The 6,262-nt window shown below is 32.0% G+C and overlaps 1 long non-coding RNA gene across 2 annotated transcripts; it reads right to left on the bottom strand.

The window, feature by feature from the left end:
- Positions 1 to 1,794: 1,794 nt before the first annotated feature.
- LOC139882571 (uncharacterized) lies at positions 1,795 to 5,846 on the bottom strand. 2 transcript variants are annotated; one of them, XR_011771808.1, is made up of 7 exons: positions 5,708 to 5,846; positions 5,415 to 5,551; positions 3,491 to 3,640; positions 3,043 to 3,396; positions 2,384 to 2,462; positions 2,125 to 2,244; positions 1,795 to 1,936 (listed from the first exon to the last, which is right to left on the bottom strand). It is a non-coding gene; the product is annotated as an uncharacterized lncRNA (long non-coding RNA). The 2 variants fall into 2 exon arrangements; XR_011771807.1 differs by having other exon boundaries at positions 1,795 to 2,244.
- Between the last annotated feature and the right edge of the window lie 416 nt (positions 5,847 to 6,262).

The raw sequence follows: 6,262 nt of genomic DNA, 5'->3' as shown, positions 1-6,262 counted from the left end.
TTTCCGCTGCAAATCAAATTTTGTTTTATTAAAACGTCTCATATAGAGTCGTTCTCGTTTATACATACCTGTGTTGTGATATTGTGAAGTCATATTTCTCCGGCCCTATTTGGGGGTATGACATTCTACCCAGTAAGTGGGAGGAAGATGTGCTTGAAATAGGAGTGTTCGAATTAGATTGTTGATGGTGCGTAGCATTCGTTCGGACTTCCCGTTTTGCTGGGAAGTGTGAGGACATGAGAAGCGAAATTGGATGTCGTTGGACTCACATCGATTGACTTCGGGTTATTGCATTATCTTGGGGATAATCTATTATCTTGGTCATCGAAACGGCAGGCCGTTTATTAGTTTTAAGTCGGATACACATCTACCACGTGTTGGATCGTTTCAAGTCTATTAACATATACGACTTATAAGTTCATGAGTTTCACATTACTCTAAAATCACTTGGTGATAGAGTTAAGTCCTCACATTACACCTTTTCTGACAGATTCAACGCGAATATGATGGACAGGAATGACATTTCTGGATCCGTCTTCCATTTCAATGAATTTTTCCTGTTACATATGGAACGTTACGGTATTAGTTGTGAAAGGAAAAAAGAAAAGAAAAAAACAGTATAACTTACAGATCGAACCGATGATAAACTGCGAATACAATCTACTCGTAATATGCAACGCATTTTATTTAACAGTTTAATGTATTGTTCTCCCTTAAATAGACTAACTAATCTTTAGTTATACTCTATAAACATCATATTTTTACTATGCATGCTTTAATTTATACATATCATAATATGATTGATTTCAGATCGCTGAATTAATTAGATTCCAATGTTACTGTTACCTAGTTTATTCACCAAATTTTAGCTGACACTTAATTTTTTTTTTTTTTTTTTTTTTTTGTGACTCAGGAACCCCTACGAACGAATCCTTTGGACTCCCCCGCAGAGGGTAAACCTGGGGGAACGAGCCCGCTGAGCGCCAGACCCGCTACCGGGTGAATTGCCTGTGAAGACACCCCTCACAACAACCTCCCTTTTTGAACAAGCGACCGAAGCCAGACTTGAACCCGGGTGGGTTGCTGGGTGGAGCAACTCAGTGGCCATCCAAGCTATGCCCGGATGGTTACTGACACTTGATTTAACTTTCTGATAAAGGATTATGGTTTATGGATTACGGCCGGATATTTAATTGTGATTCATTATTTGTTAACCAAAAATAATTAAATTAACTTAATTATGTAATTAATACAAACTTTAACGTTGTGTTCTCGAGTTTTTTTCGATGGAAAGGAATGGGATGGAGAAGAGAGAATAAGAATGGAAATGAGTGTAATTTAAATATTTTATAGAGATTCTCGAGTTGAAAGAAAACTAAAAAAAAAAAAAAAAAAAAGATAGTACAGTATATATTAATTATTTATGATTTAATAATTATTATAATAATTTATAATTATTATAATTATAATTATTGTAATCACATCATAACATTTTCCTGGTATATATCTGAGGATCGTGTAATTTTAAGAGTACAAAGAAAATCATTTTTTTAAATATACAAATCAATATAGCATGCCAATTACGTTGATAACAATAGCGATTAAAATACCATGTTTACATACAAATATTCTTGGGGCTAGTAGCTCCTGCCCGTACTTTTGTTTTGAGAAGAATAGTATGTTTATTCATAAATCAAGAAGGAAAAATAGAATTAAACTAGTGAAATGACCCGTGAAACTACAGGTTTGTTTAAACGAAACAATCAAATGATATGTTTAGATATTAAGTGAACATAAATACTAAAGTCATTTAGATTAATGACCCGTGAAATCACAGATTCCAACTAAGAAAACTTGTAATCGTTTTTACAAACATATTGATATGACAACAAAACAGTGCAACTTTTCATCTTTTCCTTGACCCAAACTTCCAAAACTGTACTTGAACAAGGAGATTATCGATTAGATGACTACGCAAATAACAAATAACTACTCCTATTGTTATGATTCATTGATCAAACTCACCATCTCTCATTAATTCATAAGCTAGGTTTTTTTTTTTTTTTTTTTAAAACAGTACACACCTGCTATACATGCTATGGGACAAATTAAATAGTATAGCACCTTTTTCCTTGAAGTTACAATACTGACAAACTATTATGTTGTAATGGAGCTCCACCAGAACCACCACATTAGTGCATAAAATACCTCCATAATATTTATAAATGTTTACTCGCTTCCTCACTGCAATGAACATAATATACGGTTAATTAAAATCAAAGTTTAACTGACAGCAAAAGGCATTTATAAATGTCACTAAAATTTACTTGAATCTCAGATTATACTCTGTAAAATATATATTAGGGCAGAATAAGAAACTTACCAACATCAACATTAAAACCTCCCCTTAAAAGCCTCTATCCGACATCCAGTACACTTATTCTTTACTTGGAAAGGGACCACTGAAAAATACCCACATAAAACTTCCTGAATGGTTACACAAATGCAACTTACAACCTAATGAGTTCATCATAAAATAGAAAAAAAGTAAACACCATAAGAGACAATCTAACATCAATTAGTAATTATTCATTTGGACATCAATAATGTTAGAATTAGTGTGTCATTTAGAAATGACATGTTTTATGTAAAATGTAGTAAGGTGTACTGAATTTGATTATGAATAAGGGTTTGAACAACATAACTTACAAAAAAATTACATCTAAAATAATATAAAATCTTTCTTGAATCTTATATATGCAACATAACACAAAGTGGAAACAATGCTGCCTAAAAACATTAGTGGTAAAGATAATTCGACACACACATATATATATATAATTAGATGTAATCAGCCTTTCATGTAAGTTTAACTTAGAGACACTAAGAGTACATAAAGCTAGCAATACCGACCCATTAACTTATGATAAAAAGGTCAATTATGCATGATATTTTACCTACAACAGGTAAGACACACAACTGTATATAAAAATGGGATAGGTCAAACGGGTCAAAGAAAGCAAACAGTGAGACCGAAATTACCTCATCGTTAATGCGTAAAAGCTGTCACTTGCTCTACCCGAGAAGTTTGATTATTTCCTGAAAGTGTATCGGTAATGCATAGAAGCTAAATTTTGGAAATTTAACTCGGCATGGTATACCAATGTGTACTATTTACATGAATTCTAATTATTAGGTCTTCTTGTAGACATTTACATAACTCACAGTAACATCTAGTAAGTAATAATTTGAGCAGTAAGAACACATGATATGATACTAATGAGTAAAAGATTACTTGTAGCCATATCATGAATGATGTAGATGATCTCTGAGTCAATGTAGTGGTTTGCCTCCACCAAACCACCACCCAACTTTAATCAATTCAATCGTTATTGTCTGAGGACCATTGTATACCGAAAAGAAACAAAACACAAATTTAGGCTCCTGAAAATGCAGCACTCTAGAAAAATTGAAGTTAAAAGATACTTACGAATGATGTATTTGTTTCATTTTTTCAATTGCGCCTTCTTCGCATATTTTGACCACGTGCATTTCTCAAGTAGTGTTGTTGTGATCTCTCTGATGTGAAAAACGTGTGATGTGAAAAACATGTGTTAAGGTTCTGGACCTTTTGTTCTTCCTAAAAAACAAATATCAAGTCAATTAACAAATGTAGCCATAAAAAATCATAAACACATGCAGTCACAAAATCGAATAGAAAACAAAACTGGAAAGACGTACAACATCAACAAAGTATTTTGTTCTTTCACCATACAACTAATTATGTCGTTTTATTTATCATCACCACGGTCAAAACCAAACAAAATGATTAAAAGTGATTACAATAGTGAAAACCAAGTTGCATACCACTTATACACCAAATTTGGTGATAATAATCTAGTTGAGGACGCCAACCCTAATTCAAGAACCCTAATTCGGTGATGATAATAACTGATGCATAAATTACCTTTGAATTCACGGGTAAGTTGAATAACTTAAATTCAAAAGGACAATGCTAACCATAAGTCCATAACGGACATTCATAGCAAGTTCGGAACAACCGCAAGTAAAGTGACACCAAAAGCCACTCCTTCTCTTAAGCTTGATGTCTTGAGACCATTTGTAGTAACATGTATACTTCTAGGCTTTAACAAACACCTTTGAAAAATTAAAACTAATAAAAAAGTATTATTGTAAAACACTTTTTATAATAAAAATGAATCGACTGTACTTCAACAACAACAATACAACCCTTCTATTTGTTGCTATCCCCTGATATACACAAATCTCTATACCCTGATCGTTTACGTCACGCAGCGAATTATTCTCTAGCTCAACACCCTTCATATATTTGTCCATCTTAAACAAAATCTTCTTCAAAACCTCTTATCAAATAAAACACTATCAACACCATTTATCACAACAACAACAATAACAATACTCAATCCCACGAAAGTGGGGTATGAGAGAGGTAGGTGTAGACAATCATTCCTCGTACCCTAGATTAGAAGGAAGTCACTACTCCATCCGCGGGTATAGAACCCTCGACTAGATAAGGTCGACCCTCCCTCTACTCTAGAGCAAAAGAGATTGCTTCCTAAAGGACCTCCGACCAGAAAAGCTCATAAAAAACGAAAAAGGGAGGGCAAATGATACATACCTGAAAGAGTTATGTGTGCCTAGAAAGATGCAACCAAACAGTAACCATAAAATATAACACATATAGCAGTAATGCACAACAGAATGACATATAGCATTGATAATATGGCATATAACATGGATAATATAGTGCACATAACCATTTAATTTCAAATAGGCATACAAACAAACAAAATAACAACATACATACATACATATATATATATATATATATATATATATATATATATATATATATATATATATATATATATATATATATATATGTATATATATATCAACACCATTTATCACCTACAACACTATCAACAGAATATAGTGCAAGCTAAAATCCTTAACAAATAATATCCTTCATCCAATGTCCCAAACACCAAAGCTATCATAATTTATCGACTATCTACCTTTTTTCTCAAAACTGAAAAAAAACTATACGAACTTAAAAGAAATGCATCTTCAATGATAACAAAACTTAATAACTCTAGTAAGAAAATTGTGAAAAAGATAATGTATGAAATAAAGAAAACTTTTATCGCGAGGCATTTGTATGCCATTTTTTCAACACATATATTGTGGCATATAAGCACGTATTGGTAATATTAGCTAATCAACACATATCACTTGAAAGGCATATTATTACTTGAAAGTTGAAACCTATTAATTTGACAATGATACTGTTTTAGTTCATCCATACATCTGACTACGATATAGGATTCAACAAAAGAATTACATGAAAATAATTCAAACCAAAATCTTACCTCATAAAGTCCATCAAAATTAAGAATCCTTCATCTTCATCTGCTGGGTTTTTTTTTTTTTTTTTTTTGGGTTTTTCCAGTTGAAATTGACCAAATCAAATGGCGTTCGTGGTCAATCGACTTTGCATCTGCATAACCTAAAATTTATAATTCACAACAAAAACCGAAATCAGATGTATTAACAAACAATTAACTATCGACTAACAAACGATATACAATCGATTATTAAATACATGTTTTGATAAAACTAAACAATTGAAGAAATCGTTCAGAACGAAAAAGATTTAAATTACCGATGGTTGGTGAGATACAACTAAATTGAATTTTTCTCGCAAATCGATTGAAGTATCAGGATTTTTTTTAATCGTCATCTGTTTATCCTTGCTCGTTGTTTGCTTAGTGTGTTAAATGGGGTATATGTTTGGACTGGTTTTATAGGGTTGGTGGTTTATTGAAGAGAAACTTTTTTACTCAGTATTTATATATCTGAATTAATTAATAATTATATTAAAAACTAGATTTAACAGCCGTGCGTTGCACTGCAGCTCTTAAAAATAGTATTCGAAGTTAATAGTATTGATAGTGATTGTATGATGCAATTAGAATGACGAAGCCCTTCGTTATTGATAATATTTGTATTAAAACAAATGTATTGAAAATATTATTGTCGTAAACGCTATTAATGAATACAATTACAATGCTACAATCAATTATGTATAGTCATTGTCACCAAGTTTTCTGCATTTGCTCCATGACCCAAGAAGATTGAGTCCGTCCGTTGAAAAGAAGTCGTAAAAATATATTTTTTGCAAATGTCAGATATATAATATAAGTGCATATTAGGATGA

Source organism: Rutidosis leptorrhynchoides, chromosome 1 (assembly GCF_046630445.1).
Source record: "Rutidosis leptorrhynchoides isolate AG116_Rl617_1_P2 chromosome 1, CSIRO_AGI_Rlap_v1, whole genome shotgun sequence".
Classification (NCBI taxonomy): Eukaryota; Viridiplantae; Streptophyta; class Magnoliopsida; order Asterales; family Asteraceae; genus Rutidosis; species Rutidosis leptorrhynchoides.
Note: the sequence above shows the minus strand (reverse complement) of the source record. Positions and strands in the feature narration are given on the sequence as shown.